This window comes from Hyperoodon ampullatus, assembly GCF_949752795.1.
Source record: "Hyperoodon ampullatus genome assembly, chromosome: 8".
NCBI classification, from domain to species: domain Eukaryota; kingdom Metazoa; phylum Chordata; class Mammalia; order Artiodactyla; family Ziphiidae; genus Hyperoodon; species Hyperoodon ampullatus.
This window is the reverse complement of record NC_136921.1, coordinates 45,866,723-45,888,334: the sequence shown is the minus strand read 5'-3', so window position 1 is coordinate 45,888,334 and position 21,612 is coordinate 45,866,723.

Below are 21,612 nucleotides of genomic sequence, written 5' to 3'. Positions count from 1 at the left end.
ATTTTAACATCTATTGATTTTATTATATGGTTATGTGGTTTATAAATGCTCATCTGTTACTAAATAGTAAATTTTAGTTTTTCACTATGGGCAACTCATAAATTTTTTTGGTGAATTTAGAGTAATTGCACTTTATCAAGAGTAATTGTTGGTTGTACAGGAATCACTTCACTTGCTTTAAACCTCTGGACACTATTGCTTAATTCCATTTTCTATTAATATCTTGGCTTCATCTATTTGTCACTTAGGTGATTAACAAGTAAACCCATGCTTGTAGCCTTGGAATAAATTCCACTTTGCTATGGTCTTCTTCCAGTTTAACAATGGATTTCATTTGTTAATATTTTAATTAAATATTTGCATATATTCATAAGTTTGGGGAGCTTAATTAGATTTTGGTATTCAACCATGCTAGCTTCATAAATTAGGAGTTTCCCTATAATTTTTTATGAATCAGACTAGTTAAAATACAGGAATTGTCTATTATTTCTAGGTTTGAAAGAAGTCAGTAGTGAAAATCACTCTGGCCTGGTGCCTTTTTAAATAGTATTTCTTCAACAATCTTTTCCATTTCTTCTATACTTATTAGTCTTTTTTCTATTTTCTTCCTTTTCTTGGGTCACTCTTGTTCATTTATATTTTATCAGAAATAGTTTTCTCTAGATAGTCAAATTTATTGCCACTGAATTACAGATTATATTCTCTTAAAAAGTTTTCTTTTGATCTCTTTCATATCTCCATATTCCCTTTCTAATTCCTAAATTTATATCTTTCTTTTTCCCTTTTCCTTAATCACGCTTATTAATCTTTTCTGAGAACTCAGCTTTTTACTGTATTTACTTTTTAAAAAAATCTGTTTCACAATTTCAAATTTTATCTTTATTAAACCTCTGTTCCTACTTGCTTTTGGTTTGTTTTGTTATAAGGCATATTTGTTATTTGTTATTCATTATCTGAGGTCCCTGAGAAATTCTGTTGAATAGGGATGGAAAAATCTTCAGATCCCACAATCATTTCATAATGACCCGACCACTATAAAATTTGTCTCCACTCAAACATCTTTTTCCTTCCTTGCCCCCATGAACACTAGGATATATCCTCAATCATGCAGGGTTAGCCTCTGGCTACTGGTGATGTTGGAAATGCCCAATGTTAAAATATACAAAATGAAAATGAATTGCAAGGTGATATTACTAATGTTGCAAAGCTGCAAAGTGACGTTTCATGGATTGCTGGAAAAGCCTTTGTTTAAAGAGAAGATCAGCAAGGCTCATTTATATCACAATAAGTGATTCAAGAGAGGCTGCTTTGAGTACCAAAATATTGAGTCAACTTTGGGAAAACTGATGAAGCATGAAGTTCTCAAATATGTTTGCAAAACTGGCCGTCTTTGACCATTTTGGGCCAATCAAATGTGAAATGAAAGATGTCAATCAGGCTCTCATAAAATGTCTCATAGAGTGTATTGCTACACTGTGTACATATGTGGGTGTACGGTAGTCAATAATCCTATAAATGATAAAGCAGTATTGTTCATACAAACAAAACATGCCTAGAATCATTAAGGAAATTGTGATATGTCAATCTGGTGCCAGGCATATAAGAAAAACAATAATTATACGAACTATATATGTATACAGACATTGTTGGTACATGAAAAGTCTATATGGAAATAGTTTCATTTTTAAAAAGGCTGAATACAATAAAATAATAGTAGATAGTAGTGCAAACTATCTACAACTAGTTAATTTACATATTATATAATTGGGTATGCATATACATGCATATATATGTAGAATATGTTGGTTAAAATGTTAATTAACTTACTGTCATCCAAATAAAAGGTAATTAAATGTTCTAAGTGTTAATTAAATGAATAAATTATTTTGTTAAATTTTACACAAAAAATTAATAGAAGCATAGTTCTAACAACATTTTGACAATAACTGAGGAACTATTCAGTGCAAGATTCTTCAGGATATTTTTCTTGCTTACAAAAACACCATGAAGTAGGAGTTATTATGCCCATTTTCCAGAGGAGAAAACCTACGTTTAAAGAGATTAAGAACTTGCCTAAATTCACACAGCAAGAAAGTCTAAAGGGATGTAAACTGCAAATCTAGGTCTTTTTGGTACCACAGCCCCATTCATTTCCTATGCCACATTGCCAAACATGCTGCTACTTCTAAAGTTACTGCTTTCCTGTCTGTTAATATAAAACTATAATACCATGCTCTTCTCCCAATGTGCACATCCCCTGTCCTCCAAAAATATTATGTTTACATTATGACTTTAGTCTTTTTTTTTTTTTCAGAATCTCTGGGAATGCCCAGATACTTTTTATTTTTTATATTATTTTATAATTTTTTCTTCCAGTTTTATTGAGATATAGTTGACATACAGCACTGTATAGGTTTAGCGGGTATAACATAATGATCTGACTTACACACATCATGAAATGTTTATTATAATAAGTTTAGTGAACATCCATCTCATAGATACAAAATTAAAGAAATAAAAACAAAATTTGTTTTCTTGTGATGAGAACTCAGTATTTATTCTCTTAACAACTTTCATATATAACATATAGTAGTTAATTATATTTATCATGTTTTACATTACATCCCTAGTACTTACTTGTAACTGGAAATTTGTAACTTTTGACCACCTTCATCCATTCTCCCCTCCCCCCCACCCTTCTCCTCTGGTAACCACAAATCTGATCTCTTTTACTATGTTTGTTTATTTTTGAAATAAAACTGACCTAAAACACTATATTAGTTCCTGTTACACAACATAGTGAGTTGGTATTTCCATACATTTCAAAATGATCACCACAATAAATCTAGTTATAATAAGTCACCATACAAGGATATTACATATAGACTATATATCCCACACTACACATAGCAATATATATGTGATTATTTTAAGTTGCTGATCCCTTACATTCAAAGATATTTTAACAAGCCTGCATTTTTTCTCCCCACCCCACACTTACTGTTTTTTTTTATTTTTGAATTTTATTTTATTTATTTTTTTATACAGCAGGTTCTTATTAGTTATCCATTTTATACATATTAGTGTATATATGTCAATCCGAATCTCCCAATTCATCACACCACCACCACTAGCTTCCGCCACTTTCCCCCCTTGGTGTCCATAAGTTTGTTCTCTACATCTGTGTCTCAATTTCTGCCCTGCAAACTGGTTCATCTGTACTATTTTTCTAGGTTCCACATATATGTGTTAATATACGATATTTGTTTTTCTCTTTCTGACTTACTTCACTCTGTATGGCAGTCTCTAGATCCATCCACTTCTCTACAAATGACCCAATTTCGTTCCTTTTTATGGCTGAGTAATATTCCATTGTATATATGTACCACATCTTCTTTATCCATTTGTCTGTCAATGGGCATTTAGGTTGTTTCCATGTCCTGGCTATTGTAAATAGTGCTGCAATGCACATTGGGGCGCATGTGTCTTTTTGAATTATGGTTTTCTCTGGGTATATGCCTAGTAGTGGGATTCCTGAGTCATATGGTAGTTCTATTTTTAGTGTTTTAAGGAACCTCCATACTGTTGTCCATAGTGACTGTATCAATTTACATTCCCACCAACAGTGCAAGAGGGTTCCCTTTTCTCCACACCCTCTCCAGCATTTGTTGTTTGTAGATTTTCTGATGATGCCCATTCTAACTGGTGTGAGATGATACCTCATTGTAGTTTTGATTTGCATTTCTCTAATAATTAGTGATGTTGAGCAGCTTTTCACGTACTTCTTAGCCATCTGTATGTCTTCTTTGGAGAAATGTCTATTTAGGTCTTCTGCCCATTTTTGGATTGGGTTGTGTTTGTTTAATATTGAGCTGCATGAATTGTTTACATATTTTGGAGATTAATACCTTGTCCACTGATTCATTTGCAAATATTTTCTCCCATTCTGAGGGTTGCCTTTTCATCTGGTTTGTAGTTTGCTTTGCAAAAGCTTTTAAGTATCATTAGGTCCCATTTGTTTATTTTTGTTTTTATTTCCATTACTCTAGGAGGTGGATCAAAAAGATCTTGCTGTGATTTATGTCAAAGGGTGGTCTTCCTACGTTTTCCTCTAAGAGGTTTATAGTGGCCAGTCTTACATTTAGGTCTCTAATTCATTTTGAGTTTATTTTTGTGTATGGTGTTAGGGAGTGTTCTAATTTCATTCTTTTACATGTAGCTGTCCAGTTTTCCCAGCACCACTTATTGAAGAGGCTATCCTTTCTCCACTGTATATCCTTGCCTCCTTTGTCATAGATTAGTTGACCATAGGGGCGTGGGTTTATCTCTGAGCTTTCTATCCTGTTCCATTGATCTATATATCTGTTTTTGTGCCAGTACCATATTGTTTTGATTACTGTAGCTTTGTAGTATAGTCTGAAGTCAGGGAGTCTGATTCCTGCAGCTCCGTTTTTTTCCCCTCAAGACTGCTTTGGTTATTCAGGGTCTTCTGTGTCTCCATACAAATTTTAAGATTTCTTGTTCTAGTTATGTAAAAAATGCCATTGGTAATTTGATAGGGATTGCATTGAATCTGTAGATTGCCTTGGGTAGTATAGTCATTTTCACAAAATTCATTCTTCCAATCCAAGAACATGGTATATCTCTCCATCTGTTTGTATCATCTTCTTCTTTTTTTTTTTTTTTTTTTTTGCAGTACGTGGGCCTCTCACTGTTGTGGTCTCTCCCACTGCGGAGCACAGGCTCTGGACGTGCAGGCTTAGTGGCCATGGCTCACAGGCCCAGCCGCTCCGTGGCATCTGGGATCTTCACAGACCGGGGCACGAACCTGTGTCCCCTGCATCGGCAGGCAGACTCTGAACCACTGCGCCACCAGGGAAGCCCTGTTTGTATCATCTTTAATTTCTTTCATCAGTGTCTTAGAGTTTTCTGCATACAGGTCTTTTGTCTCCTTAGGTAGGTTTATTCCTAGGTATTTTGTTCTTTTTGTTGAAGTGGTAAATGGGAGTGTTTCCTTAATTTCTCTTTCAGATTTTTCATCATTAGTGTATAGGAATGCAAGAGATTTCTGTGCATTAATTTTGTATCCTGCAACTTTACCAAATTCATTGATTAGCTCTAGTAGTTTTCTGGTAGCATCTTCAGGATTCTCTATGTATAGTATCATGTCATCTGCAAACAGTGACAGTTTTACTTTTTCTTTTCCAATTTGTATTCCTTTTATTTCTTTTTCTTCTCTGATTGCTGTGGCTAGGACTTCCAAAACTATGTTGAATAATAGTGGTGAGGGTGGACATCCTTGTCTTGTTCCTGTTCTTAGAGGAAATGCTTTCAGTTTTTCACCATTGAGAATGATGTTTGCTGTGGGTTTGTCGTATATGGCCTTTATTATGTTGAGGTAGGTTCCCTCTGTGCCCACTTTCTGGAGAGTTTTTATCATAAATGGGCGTTGAATTTTGTCAAAATCTTTTTCTGCATCTATTGAGATGATCATATGGTTTTTCTTCTTCAGTTTGTTAATATGGTGTATCACATTAATTGATTTGCATATATTGAAGAATCCTTGCATCCCTGAGATAAATCCAACTTGATCATGGTGTATGATCCATTTAATGTGCTGTTGGATTCTGTTTGTTAGTATTTTGTTGAGGATTTTTGCATCTATAATCATCAGTGATATTGGTCTGTAATATTCTTTTTTTGTAGTATCTTTGTCTGGTTTTGGTATCAAGGTGATGGTGGCCTCATAGAATGAGTTTGGGAGTGTTCCTTCCTCTGCAATTTTTTAGAAGAGTTTGAGAAGGATGGGTGTTAGCTCTTCTCTAAATGTTTGAAAGAATTCACCTGTGAAGCCATCTGGTCCTGGACTTTGGTTTGTTGGAGGATTTTTAAGCACAGTTTCAATTTCATTACTTGTGATTGTTCTGTTCATATTTTCTATTTCTTCCTGGTTCAGTCTTGGAAGATTATACCTTTCTAAGAATTTGTCCATTTCTTCCAGGTTGTCCATTTTATTGGCATGGAGTTGCTTGTAGTAGTCTCTTAGGATGCTTTGTATTTCTGCGGTGTCTGTTGTAACTTCTCCTTTTTCATTTCTATTTTTATTGATTTGAGTCCTCTCCCTCTTTTTCTTGATGAGTCTCACTAATGGTTTATCAATTTTGTTTATCTTCTCAAAGAACCAGCTTTTAGTTTTATTGATCTTTGCTATTGTTTTCTTTGTTTCCCTTTCATTTATTTCTCCTCTGATCTTTATGATTTCTTTCTTTCTACTAACTTTGGGTTTTGTTTGTTCTTCTTTCTCTACTTCCTTTAGTTGTAAGGTTAGATTGTTTATTTGAAATGTTTGTTGTTTCTTGAGGTAGGAGTGTATTGCTATAAACTTCCCTCTTAGAACTGCTTTTGCTGCATCTCATAGGTTTTGGATTGTCGTGTTTTCATTGTCATTTGTGTTTAGGTATTTTTTTGATTTCCTCTTTGATTGCTTCAGTGATCTCTTGGTTATTTAGTAACATGTTTAGCCTCCATGTGTTGGTGTTTTTTACCTTTTTTTTCCTTGTAATTGACTTCTAATCTCATAGCGTTGTGGTTAGAAAAGATGCTTGATATGATTTCAACTTTCTTAAATTTACTGAGGCTTGATTTGTGACCAAAATGTGATCTATCCTGGAGAATGTTCCACGTGCACTTGACAAGAAAGTGTAACCTGCTGTTTTGGGATGGAATGTCCTATAAATAGCTATTAAATCTCTCTGGTCTATTGTGCCATTTGAAGCCTGTGTTTCCTTAGTAATTTTCTGTTTGAATGGTCTGTCCATTGGTGTAAGTGAGATGTTAAAGTCCCCCACTATTATTGTGTTAGTGTTGATTTCCTCTTTTATAGCTCTTAGCAGTTGCTTTATGTATTGAGGTACTCCTATGTTGGGTGCATATATATTTATAATTGCTATATCTTCTTCTTGGATTGATCCCCTGATCATTATGTAGTGTCCTTCCTTGTCTCTTGTAACATTCTTTAAAGTCTATTTTATGTGATATGAGTATTGCTACTCCAGCTTTCTTTTGATTTCCATTTGCATGGAATATCTTTTTCCATCCCCTCATTTTCAGTCTGTATGTGTCTCTAGGTCTGAAGTGGGTCTCTTGTAGACGGAATATATATGGGTCTTGTTTCTGTATCCATTTGGCGAGCCTGTGTCTTTTGGTTGGAGCATTTAATCCATTCAAATGTAAGGTGATTATCAATATGTATGTTCCTGTGACCATTTTCTTAATTGTTTTGGGTTTGTTTCTCTAGGTCCTTTTCTTCTCTTGTGTTTCCCACTTAGAGAAGTTCCTTTAGCATTTGTTGTAGAGCTGGTTTGGTGGTGCTGAATTCTCTTAGCTTTTGCTCGTCTGTAAAGCTTTTGATTTCTCCATCGAATCTGAAGGAGATCCTTGCCAGGTAGAGTAATCTTGGTTGTAGGTTCTTCCCTTTCATCACTTTAAATATGTCATGTCACTCCCATCTGGCTTGTAGAGTTTCTGCTGAGAAATCAGCTGTTAACCTTATGGGAGTTCCCTTGTATGTTATTTGTTGTTTTTCCCTTGCTGCTTTCAATAATTTTTCTTTGTCTTTAATTTTGGCCAATTTGATTACAATGTGCCTCCGTGTGTTTCTCCTTGGGTTTATCCTGTATGGGACTCTCTGTGCTTCCTGGACTTGGGTGGCTATTTCCTTTCCCATGTTAGAGAAGTTTTTGACTATAATCTCTTCAAATATTTTCTCGGGTCCTTTCTCTCTCTCTTCTCCTTCTAGGACCCCTATAATGTGAATGTTGTTGAGTTTAATGTTGTCCCAGAGGTCTCTTAGGCTGTCTTCATTTCTTTTCATTCTTTTTTCTTTATTCTGTTCCCTGGTAGTGAATTCCACCATTCTGTCTTCCAGGTCACTTATCCGTTCTTCTGCCTCAGTTATTCTGCTATTGATTCCTTCTAGTGTAGTTTTCATTTCAGTTATTATATTGTTCATCTCTGTTTGTTTGTTCTTTAGTTCTTCTAGGTCTTTGTTGAACATTTCTTGCATCTTCTTGATCTTTGCCTCCATTCTTTTTCTGAGGTCCTGGATCATCTTTACTATCAGTATTCTGAATTCTTTTTCTGGAAAGTTGTCTATCTCCACTTCATTTGGTTGTTTTTCTGGGGTTTTATCTTGTTCCTTCATCTGGTACATAGCCCTCTGCCTTTTCATCTTGTCTATCTTTCTGTGAATGTGATTTGTGTTCCACAGGCTGCAGGACTGTAGTTCTTCTTGCTTCTGCTGTCTGCCCTCTGGTGGATGAGGCTATCTAAGAGGCTTGTGCAAGTTTCCTGATGGGAGGGACTGGTAGTGGGTGGAGCTGGTTGTTGCTCTGGTGGGAAGAGCTCTGTAAAACTTTAATCCACTTGTCTGCTGATGGGTGGGGCTGGGTTCCCTCTCTGTTGGTTGTTTGGCCTGAAGCGACCCAATACTGGAGCCTACCTGGGCTCTTTGGTGGGGCTAATGGTGGACTCTGGGAGGGGGAGGGCTCACTCCAAGGAGTACTTCCCAGAATTTCTGCTGCCAGTGTCCTTGTCCTCACAGTGAGACACAGCCACCCCCCGCCTCTGCAGAAAACCCTCCAACACCAGCAGGTCGGTCTGGTTCAGTCTCCCATGGGGTTACTGCTCCTTCCCCTGGGTCCCGATGCACACACTACTTTGTGTGTGCCCTCCAAGAGTGGAGGCTCTGTCTCCCCCAGTCCTGTCGAAGTCCTACAATCAAATCCCACTAGCCTTCAAAGTCTGATTCTCTAGGAATTCCTCCTCCCGTTGCCAGACCCCCAAGTTGGGAAGCCTGATGTGGAGCTCAGAACCTTCACTCCAATGGGTGGACTTACTGTGGTGTAAGTGTTCTCCAGTTTGTGAATCACCCACCCAGCAGTTATGTGATTTGATTTTATTGTGATTGCGCCCCTCCTACCATCTCACTGCAGCTTCTCCTTTGTCTTTGTATGTGGGTTATCTTTTTTGGTGAGTTCCAGTGTCTTCCTGTCAATGATTGTTCAGCAGTTAGTTGTGATTCCGGTGCTCTCACAAGAGGGAGTGAGGGCATGTCCTTCTACTCCGCCATCTTGAATCAGTCTCCCCATGACTTTAGTCTTGCTAATTAGAATACATCATTAGAATGCTTAATTGTATACCCTGATATGGACATTTACAAATAAAAATAAATAATTCCTCTTGAGTAAAATAAAAGACTTGGAGTTTCTTATTCCCTTGAAGCGTGCCTTTGAATGAGTCACTGAATTTTTTTTGACCTACAAATTCCTTATCTATAAAACAGCAAAATCATACCCACCTCACAGAATTGCTAGAGATTAAACAAAATGTCATACATTAAAATACTTATAAACTGAAAATCACCTTACAAATATACTAAGATTAGTATTTTAGTTTCCAGGGTTTTTTTTATACTGTTTCTGCCAAGATCACTAAAGTCTTATTCCCACAATTCAGCTCTTCAAAATAGCATTGTAACAAGATATAAATACTAAAGACTTTACTTAAAGAAGGGGTATGCGGGATTAAATACATAACACTAAATAAATAATCACCAAAACTAAGATAATTTCTGGATGTAATATGCTGTCACCTAAACAACTTTAAATTTTTCTGTGACATTTTCCAATTTTTATCCTTTTATGTATACAATTTTCATATAATTATAATAGTTTCATTCAACATTATTTTGTATTGCTACACTATTCCATGTGTCTAGATATCTTGTGTATATTATAATAACTGCATAGTGATTCACAGAAATAAAACCTTAAATTAAGTAGCCCTGACCTAGAATTTAAAGTATTTTCAGTTTTTGCAATTAATAATTCTGCTATGAACAATTTCTTTACACATAGCTTATTATTTCACTTTTAAATTATATCCTAATCAGAACACTGGTGTGTCAATAGTGTTTAACAACTGCCCTCTGGGCAGGGGTTGGGGGGAGAGGAAGGTGGAGTAGAGAAGCCTCCATTTGTCTCATGTGCCAACTTACGTGGTGTACATATTCCAACCATGGCCGATTTCAAACTCCAGTGGGCAAAGATTGAAACAGAAATCAGGGCAAGAGCAATAATAATCACAAAGCAAAATTTAAGATGTAGCAACAATCTAACAAAATGAACATGAGCCCCAAAAAAAACCCCATGCCCTTTGACCCTTTAATTCTTTTTATTTTAATTGTGGTATAGTTGATTTACAATATTATATAAATTTCAGGTGTACAACATAGTGATTCACAATTTTTAATGATTATACACCACTTATAGTTATTATAGAACACTGGCTATATTCCTTGTGCTATGCAGTATGTTTGTGGTGACCCTTTAATTCTGTAACTGAAAATTTAGCTTTAGGAAGAGTGGTGGTTGAAACCAGCTTAAACTGGCTGATGATTAAATTTTTAGGACTTTTATAAACTGGTTGTTAAACATGACCATTATTTTAAATTAATTTGCACAAATTTACAATTAAATAAATTATATTTTAAACAGAGACAATAAACACTAAAGATTCATTGTGTCCTAATTTTTTTTTACTATATTTTACTATTATCTATGCTCTTTAGCTTTTTATATCTATAGTGTGCAACTGCGTATTTCTTTCCAACTCTGCATTCAGTGATGTCATGCTGGTCATAAGGAACAAGGTATTAATAACATTTTTTTTAATTTAGTATTTTAAATGTTGAGTTTAGGAATTTAAAGAATTGTCAGTAGAGATATGGAATTTATTATTTTCCAGTGGATTGAGAAAGTGATTATGTAGATAAGAAAGTAAGAAGATGGTAGGTGATTTTCTAGCCTAAGAGAAGAGACTCAGAGTTGGGTCTCTGGGAAATAAAATGGTAAAAGAATGGTAATAAGAAATGGGAAATGGGGGCTTCCCTGGGCGCAGTGGTTAAGAATCTGCCTGCCAATGCAGGGGACACGGGTTCGAGCCCTGGTCTGGGAAGATCCCACATGCCATGGAGCAACTAAGCCCGTGAGCCACAACTACTGAGCCTGCGCATCTGGAGCCTGTGCTCCGCAACAGGAGAGGCCGCGACAGTGAGAGGCCCGCGCACCGCGATGAAGAGTGGGCCCCGCTCGCCACAACTGGAGAAAGCCCTTGCACAGAAATGAAGACCCAACACAGCCAATAAATAAATAAATAAATTAAAATAAATTAAAAAAAAAAAAAGAAATGGGAAATGAAGTGTGACCATAATGATGTGTTCAGAAAGTAGAATCTGGTTGTTAAATTGGAAGAAGGCTAACCTGGATGTGAAGGTATTTAAAGGTCATAGATGTTTAAATTGTCTATGATGACTACAGCAGCAAGATGGCAAGGCCTGGGATTCCCAAACTGTGCCCTAAGGTGCCCTTGGGTGTCAGAGTGAACTCACAGGGGCACCATGGGATATTTTAAATTTTTGAAGGCAACATAGTGATACTGACATCTGTTGGACATGGCTTGAACTGGTTGCTCAAGGTATTCTCAGTTTCAACATTAGATTGTACTATATTTATTTTGACAATGTCATATCTTTGCAAAGATATAGGGTGGCTGCTGAGATAAATAAAAAATACCGCATGAAAATCACTGAGGAACAGTAATGAGGGTGGTGATGTCCAATCTGACCCCAAGGTTTGAGAAGTTATGCAGTGCCCAACAGTCACACACACCCCATTAGTAGCTGTGGTTACTTAAGAATAAAATGTAAATGGTATTTTCCATTTACATTTATACATATTATTTTTTCAAGTGGCTACTAAGTTGTTAAAATGCAAATACTTCTTAAGTTTTTGGACCTGATTACTTAGTAAAAAAGAATTGTTCAGGTTTTTTTGTTTTGTTTGTTTGTTTCTTTGCTTGTTTTTTACTTTGGGGACCATGAAAAAGTTATGGAGACATTCAGGGTACTCTGAACTGAAAAAGTATGGGAATGTCTGGGTTAGGCATCAAACAAATGAAGAAGGAATGAGTGGGACTCTGGGTGCAGAGTACCTCAAAACATAGCCATATTAAATGCAGGGGAAAAATATTGCATTAAACATATAAAAAGGGATTAAAGGTCAGAAATAAGGTACATGAACAAGAATAATAAGTAATGATGTATGCAGTACTGCTTATAAAAGCAAAGGAATGGAAATAACACTACAGTCCTGAAATAGAAGGATGACTGAATCACCTAAGGGACAACACATGATGGGGTACTTACTGGGCAGCTGTAAAAGGAAACAAATATGTATTGCTTTACACTATTGTGAAATCATCTCCAGGATATAATATTAGATAAGAACATCAAAGTGGAGGAAATTATGTATAGTATGTTATTGTTTATCTAAAAGAAGGGAAAAAGATATGAAAAGTTACATAAACATTTGTTTATAAATAAAATTTAAATACAATTTTTAAAAAAAACTATTATTAGACTTCAAGCTTCCCTTTAGGTTGTAGAAAGCCTGAAAGAAAATCACTCTGCCACTTACCATAACAAAAAAATGAATGATCTGCAAAATCAGAACTTTTCTTGAACACATTGGAGAACTGAGTTCACAGGGCAGCAAACTAAGCCGAAACATAAGGAAAGTTAGGATCCCTCAGGGAGAGTCAGGACACACGCACTTCTTACCTGGAACAGACCCCACCAGATGCCATACAAGCCAAGAGGAAAAATTCAGCTAATGTTTTCAATGAACTGCTGAAAAGTGTGAGAGTATACAACGTCTGGGAGGCCATAAATACAAGGGAAATTTGCAACTACTGGTGCTCACAAGTAAGATCTGAGCCTTCCTCAAGCCTTCCTCATGGTGCAGGCCTGGGGGAGGGACAAACTCTGAAAGACACAAAGCTCAAAAAGAAACATATAACTTGAACAGTCCTATATCTATTAAAGAAATTGAAACAATCGTTTTTTAAAAACTGTCCAACAAAGAAAATTCCAGGCACAGATTACTTTGCTGGGAAGTTTTACATAACATTAAGAGAAGAAAAAATAATATTTATATAAACTATTACAAAATACAATTAGGCAGGAACACTTCCCAACTGATTTTCTGAACCCAGCACTACCCTGATGCTAAAAATCAGAAAAAAATACATTGCAACAAAATAAAGCTGCAGACCCGCAGCTCTTATGAACCTAGATGTAAAAATCCTCAAGGAAATATTAGCAAATTGAATCCAAAAAACATTAAAAGGTAATACATCATAACCAAATGGAGTTTATCCCAGGAATATAAGACTGCTTCAACATTCAGAAAGCAATCAAGCTAATTCATCATATCAACAGACTAAAGAGTGTCAGGAAGCTTAGGGAGAGTGAAACCCAGAAGAAAGATCTGAGTACAGTAAAATGCAGTCTAAGTGAAGATTTATGATTGCCACCCCAAACAGTCCAGCAACAAGCTCTGTAACCCAGAAGTTCCTGCAAATATTTCAGAGAAGGGACGTTTTTGCACCGGATAAACTAAAGGTACATGGGATTGCTTCCTAGTTTAACTACAGTTAATTCTTCTCCTAAAGGAAAATTTGCGTTTCTGATTTATTTCCCTTTTCAAAGTGCTGTGAGGATAGGGAATTATAATATTAATTCCATACCACCACTCACCAAGAACAGCCCAGCCAGGCATTATTATAGCACACATTTTCATGTGTCATCTCTAATCCTCACAAACTGGAGAAAGAAAGCAAGAAAGCAAGAGAGAGAGAGAGGAAGGAGGGAAGGAGGGAGGGAGAGAGAGAGGAAGGGAGAGAAGGAGGAAGGAAGCGAGGGGGAAACTGTCTATTCACAGACAACTAATTTTCTGCAGAGAAAATCCTGAAATATCTACAAGAAAGTTACTAAAATTAGTAAGTGAGTTTAGTAAGGTCACAAGGCACAAGATCAATTTATAAATCAATCATATTTCTACATATTAGCAATGATAAACTGGAATATTTGATATATATTCTATATATTCTAAATACATAATATAATTGAGATATTATAAAAATATTCTTTCTAGGTGAAATGTAAGACTGTGTCCTTAGACATGAACTGGGTCTCCAATTATAGAACAGCTTTTAAAACTCTGATTCCTGGAAAGTTTATTAGTAACTTCTGTTTGAGTATTCTATATCTAAGGGTGTTTCAAAGTTAATTTATGTTTCTTCTTTTTATCCTAGCTGTGTTTAAGTAATCCTTTAGGGAGCATCATAACATTCTTATAATGCAGCTGCTTATTATCCTTATTTTGCAGATGAGGTAACTGAGGCATAGAGCTCTTGAAACTTGCTCAAGGTTACACAGTGAACTAGACCTATCTCAGATTTAGAAGTTAGGATTTCACATTTTTTAAGATTAGAATTTACTTATCCTGGGGTGTAGAATAATTTCCTAACTACATGGAGGAGGAAACAATGAAATGTTATGGGATTTTTGTTGCTGCTATTACATTTTATTTAGTTCATCAATAGGGATTATATAAACTTTATGATGAGGCCCTTTGATCAAAAATTCTAATTTTAGAATTAAGAACAGCTAGGCATAAAGAGTAAAGAAAAATATTTGATACTGTAGAGTTCAGAAGCAGAACTTCAATAAATGGTGTTTGGGATAACTGGACAGTTATATGGAAAAGAATCAAAGTGTATTACTTTCTCACACCACATAAGAAAACAAACTCAAAATGGATTAAAGACTTAAATGTAAGACCTGAAACCATAAAACTCTGAGAAGAAAACATAGGCAGTGTGTGCTCCTTGACATCGATCTTAGCAATATGTTTTTTTGGCTCTGTCTCCTCAGGCAAGGGGAACAAAAGCAAAAAATAAACAAATGGGACTACATCAAACTAAAAAGCTTTTGCACAGCGAAGAAAACTATCAATGAAACAAAAAAGCTGCTTACAAAATGGGAGAAGATATTTGCAAATGATATATCCAATAAGGGGTTAATATCCAACATTATAAAAAACTCATACAACTCAAAAAAAAAAGCAATTAAAAAATGGGCAGAGCAGGGACTTCCTTGGTGGTGCAGTGGTTAAGACTCTGTGCTCCCAAGGCAGGGGGCCCGGGTTCGATCCCTGGTCAGGGAACTAGATCCCACACACATGCCACAACTAAGAGTTCACATGTCACAACTAAGGAGCCAGTGAACCCCAACTAAGGAGCCCACCTGCCACAACTAAGACCCAGCACAACCAAAATAAATAAATAAATGAATAAATACTTTTTTCAAAAATGGGCAGAGGACCTGAGTAGACATTTTTCCAAAAAAGACATACAGATGGCCAACTAACACATGCAAAGATGCTCAACATCACTAATCATCAGGGAAATGCAAATCAAAACTACAATGAGATATCACCTCACACCTGTCAGAATGGCTCTTATCAAAAAGCAACAAATAACAAGTGTTGGCAGGGATGTGGAGAAAAGGGAAACTTCATGCACTGTCAGTGGAAACGTAAATTGGTGCAGCCACTATGGAAAGCAGCATGGAGGTTCCTCAAAAAATTAAAAATAGAACTGCCAAATGATTCAGCTTTTCCACTTCTGGGTATTTTCCAAAGAAAACAAAAACACTAATTCGACAAAATGTGCATCCCTATGTTCACTGCAGCATTATTTACAATAGTCAAGATACGGAAGCAGACTAAGTGTCCGTCAAAACATGAATGGATAAAGAAGATGTGGTATGCATACACAATGGAATATTACTCAGCCATAAAAAGAATGAAATCTTGCCATTTGCAACAACATGGGTGGACCCAGAGAGTATTTTGCTAAGTGAAATAAGTCAGAGAAAGAGAAATACTGTATCATCTCATTTATATGTGGAATCTAAACCACAAAACAAACAAACATAACAAAACAGAAACAGACTCATAGACACAGAGAATAAACGGGTGGTTGTCACGGGGGGTGGTTGGTGGGGAGATACAGGAAATAAGTGAGAGCGATTATTACAAGGTAACTTCCAGCTATAAAATAAGTAAGTCATGGGGATGTAATGAGCAGCACAGGAATGTAGTCAACAATATTGTAACACCTTTGTGTGGTGACAGGTGGTAACTAGACTTGTCACGGTGATCACTTCATAATACATGAAAATATCAAATCACTATATTATATACCCAAGACTAGTATGGTATTGTAAGTCAACTATACTTCAATTTAAAAAGAGAGAGAAAAAAGAAACAGAGCTTATCACTCTAATAAAGGGCTATAAAATATTACACCAGCTTCAGATAGCTGATTTCAGGTATATTTGGTTCACAGTAAGGACACCACTTTCCCACCGGTTCCTTTGCTGTTCTTCTCTTAACATGTAACCTTCTTCAAATATCACAAGGGATATAATATTTTAGTTACTATGCTTAGAAAATTCATAAATATTTTGTGTTTTAAAAACAACAAAATTTATTAATAAAATAATTCCTTAACTGAATAGATGAAAAAATGGTTCAGAGTCTTGTGGTCTTATGATAGAAATTTTTATTCCTAGATAAAAGTTTAAATAGTTTTAATTAAAGTTTAACTTTAATTAAACCATGTATCTTGAAGAAGAAAACCCAATTATAGGTTTAAAGTCATGGAGAACTCTTTACCTAGTTAAGTTTTGTTTTCATTTACCTGACTCTAAGTAAAAATAATAATTATAGCAGTAGTATAATTTCCAGTTGTTTTTTCTTTTGGCCACATCCTGCGGCATGTGGGATCTTACTTCCTAGACCAAGGATTGAACCCGTGTCCCCTACAGTGGAAATGTGGAGTCTTAACCACTGGACTGCCAGGGAAGTCCCAATTTCCAGTTTCTTTTTTTAACAGAATAGTCTCCCAAGAGTTTTAACCTCCCGACATTCCTCTTACTCTCATTTCCTCCCTCTTCCCCTGCCCTGTACAATATTCTTTCTTCTGCAAAAGCCATCCATGAACCTTCTTTCAAGAGGCCTCAATCACACAAACCTACATTGATAACATTACACCAGCAGGGGGTTTGGCTTTGGTCATCCAGAATTTAATCTCAGCCTTCCTTGGACACTCAACTTCCATTATAAAATCATCAAGAGGTTAAGACACATATCTGTGTGCTGTTTTGTTTTGTTTCACTAGGGCAAGCCAATAACTACTCTATAGCAATGCTTTTAACACCAGAACCACAGGACCTACAGGCAAATAAATGCAGGTAAACTGAACAAACTTGCTTGTTTACACTGTGCTAATACTTGTAGTATTTTCCTGACTAGTGCTTCACAAAGGAAGAAAAGATACAAAGGCAAAGTTACATTGTTGCCATAAACAGATTTTGCTTAACAGCTTTGTAAGAGTGAAAATCAGAGTGGAGTCAAAATACCCAGCTATGAAGAATTCTGCATTATAATGAGGGCATTCTATAAAGAAAAACATTATCTGAATGTATAAATATTTATCATTGATACATCATTTAGACTTTGTTTTTGTTGATTCACTCAGGTGGACACATTTCTGCACGTTTTAAAAGCATCGAAATGCAAATTTGGTAACAGTAAAGGCCTAATCACTATTTGCAACTCTTCAGACATTAAAAATTTCATAACTCTTTTATTTAACTGACTCAGTCATTCACTGCAATCTAACTCACAGAGATGGCTATGTTTAATTTTGCTTCTTCAATAATGTAGACCAGGGACTTTCCTGGTGGTGCAGCAGTTAAGATTCTGCACTCCCAGTGCAGGGGGCCCGGGTTTGATCCCTGGTCAGGGAACTAGATCCCACATGTATGCCGCAACTAAGAGTTCGCATACCACAACGAAGGAGCCGGTGAGCCATGACTAAGACCTGGCACAACCAAAATAAAAATAAATAAAATAAAATAAAAAACTAAAATGTACAAAAGAATAATAATAAATAATGTAGACCAAGACTTTTTAAACATGTCCTTAATCTTTGGGAAAGTAGGTGGACTACGGCAACGGCATGGAAGAAGTTATAGAAGCTGCTAATTTTGATCAACCTTTTACATAATTGTTGGGCATGTAAAGATACACTAGGCAGGCCAGCATATGAAGCATCTTTCACTGATGTCATTCACGAGCCACAATGGGCACTACATTGTAAGACAGACCCACCAACAATGAAGCCTTCAAATCCAGTGGGTATAAGAGCGGGTTTGAGACTAGGGTGCGGTATATGAGGCACCTAGCGTGGAAAATTTAAAGGGGCACTCACTTGCAGCACCCTGAGAGTGAGTGCCTCTTTAAATCTTGCACCCTAGGTCCTCATTTACCTCATCCTAATCCCTACCCTGCAGAAAAGCCCCAAAGTGATGTTGTCTGTAGGAGCCAGGAGCGCCTGATCTCCACATTCCACAGCTGAAGCGAAACTTCATAACCAATCTTACGTCAGGTAGTAAAGGTTTACTCATCCCCAGCCCAGTGCCTGGAGACTCAGCTATTTCCCTTGAGGGACCAAGATCAACCTGATGCATTCACTTCCTTACTAGAACTAAGTCGCTGCGTCCCGCCAATGCCTGTGTGATAAAGACCCCATAGTCCCCCTTTCAGGTCCTAGAGGCTGTTTACAAATATCTCTGGCCATCATCTTCTGACAGAATTCCCGGTGCAAATTACCTGCTTAGATTGCAATATTACCTCTCCCTTGATTTCACCTCCTTGTGATTTGGTCCTAGAGGCCGTCCCTCTTCCCACCGTACGTGATTCCCAGTGCCTTGATCTGCTCCCTGAGCCTGACCTTTGGCCTGCCAGTCCAGGCTTCTTAGAGTCTGTGGCTCAGTCTGTCTCTTTTCGATTGGCTCCCAGTTATTTCTGTCCCCATCAGAGTTAACAGAACCATCCAAATACTGTGACAACCAAAAGTGCCTCCACATATTTTTGAAAGCTTCAGCTGTGGACAGTCCCAGCCCAGCTGAGAATCACTGGAAGTAGAAGAGAGGGTATATCTTCAATGAGAAATGGGTCAAGCATTTCAGAGCCTGGCTCTTTCCATTCCATTGGTTCATAAACCTTGCTTGTGTTAAAATCATCTGGGGGAACTTCTGATTTATTTATTTAACACACATTTAGATACTGCTGACTATGTGCCTGAAACTGTTAAAAAAAAAAACACTCTACAAATATTAACTCATTTAATCCTCACAACAACCCTTTGACCTAGGCACCATTATTGCTCTCATCTTACAGATTAGGAAACGGGCTTGAGAAGTTTAATGACTTACCCAAAGTCACACACCTAACATATGTAGAAGCCAAAATTCAAACCCAGACATTCTGGTTATAGGGTAAATGGTAAGCACTTTAGTTATGCAGCAGACAACCATGTCCCATCCACAAAGATTTGATTTAGTAAATCTGTGAAAAGGACTGAGGAATCAGTATGTAACTGAACAAGTCTTTCAGATGCTTTTATATAGTAAGAATGTCACCCTTCTACTAACTGATATTTGGGGACCACAGCACTATTCCACACCTTATGTGCAAGAGACCAGATGGAGACTGACTTATGTGGCTAGAAATAAATCTGTGTTAGATTACATTGAGTAAGCAAGGAAAAACAGTGTTTGGGATATTATTTCTTCAAAACCTTGGAAGCCAAGCTAATAATACACATCACTTTTACAAAATGGTCAATATTGAACTATGTATTATTAAACAGAATTAAATATGTTAAGAATGTAGCATCAGAGGAAGAGTATAAATAGCATTAATAAATATGAAATTATCCTATGAAGTAGGATACACAACAGCAATGGACTTAAGTGAAAGATGCATGAAAGTAGGAAGAACAGCCTAGCTATTCGTATCCTGGGCTCCATACAGGCAGCCCTGAACCAGTCAGGCAAGACAAACGATACCAAGTAACCCTAAAGTGTGACTTTAAGCAACACAGAAGTTACAGCAACTGAAGGGGGAAGATAGAAGCAATTGGATAAACATGACAAAAATAAGACAAAATGTGAAAGAACTTTGAAAACATTTTATCACCATACTAGTATGATTATCACTGTATTGTTTAGTACTATTTCATCTTGGGTGGCCTCAATAAATAAAGAGAAACATCAGAACCTCAGCAGAGCGATAAGCAGCAGCTCTCCCAACACCACCCCTCCCAAAGGGGGGTGAACAACTGTAGATCAATCAGCAGTGTTTCTGGGAAACAGTTGTGGGTCAGAGTCAACTCAAGGATTAACCAGAGCTCCCACTCTGCCAGACACTGCCATAGAAGATGAGGTACAAAGAAGACTAACACACTGGGAAGTTCATTCTCTTTAGCTTTACAGATAAGCCTCCCCATCACCTCCAGACACTAATTAAGATGACATCCTATGTGTCAGTGTCAGGAGAGGCATGTTCCTAGGTTCCCACCAGATCAATTGTAGTGAATCCTAAAGGTTTTGGAAAATGGAGCCAGGAGGTGGGTTAAGAGAATGCCAAATTTTAGTTTTTAATTAACATAAAATTTGGCAGTAACGTTTTTAAAAAATAATTATCTTGTGAATAGGACTTCAAAACTGAATGTACTTTGCCAAAACTTTAGCATATTTCAAAATTTCCTTTCAGGGCCTGGTATTACAAACCAAGGCAAATAAGATCCACTTTCATCAGACCTTCTCCAACTTGCTGTACTTCCTCAGGTTTTTGTCTTTCACTGTGCTCTTTCATATTCTGAATAAAGTGACACTTTAGGACTCTCTTTTTCCTTTCAAAACAAGACTCATTCCATTACCTTACATGCTCTCTTCTTCCTGCCCTTAATGTGGTCTTAGCTCCCATATTAATTATAACTTTTAACCAATTTAATAAGTTCTGTTTCATAGGAAAACTGGAGGTAGATTATTGAGAACTGTCATATGCAAGCATTTTAGCCGATGAATAAAGCTCATAAGTCCACATAACACAAGTCTCTACAGCCACACACATTCCTTTCACACCTTCTGAAAGTGGCAAAAATGAACATGTATATTAACATGACCCAAAAAGATAGCCATTCTATAGCATACAAAAGCAAGAAGCAAAAGTATATAAACTTAAAATTATGCTTTTATTAATCAGTGTTTCAGTATTCAACTTTTAAAATAATCTAGTTATCTAATGATTAATTAATAATTAATTTAATATTATCTTAGGGTTTTAAGTTACCTAAGGATTTTGGAATTATATTTAAATTTAGAGTATAAAACATAATTACTGTTGATATAAAAAGTTTGTCTTAATAAGTCATTTTAGTGAACACAAATTAACATTTTTCATAAACTTATATTTTCTAGCAATAATGCTAGTTTATTTAATGAGTAAATCAATATAAGTAGTTTAGGAAGTTCAGATTAGCTAATCTCTTCATGAGAAAACAAATCTACATGTTATTCTTAAAATGTGTAGTTATTTTACTTAACATTGATAAATCAGAGAAAAGACATATAATTGCCTTCTTTTCTTAAACCAAAATTATTAATCCAGGCTGATTTCTCCAAAGACTCACCTTAATTATATAAACTTGGATTTTTCAAATGTTTCTAAGCTAGTAGTTTTTGTAAGAAGGACTTTTTTGTTTTTTAAGTTTAGCACACTTAAAGCGTTAGAA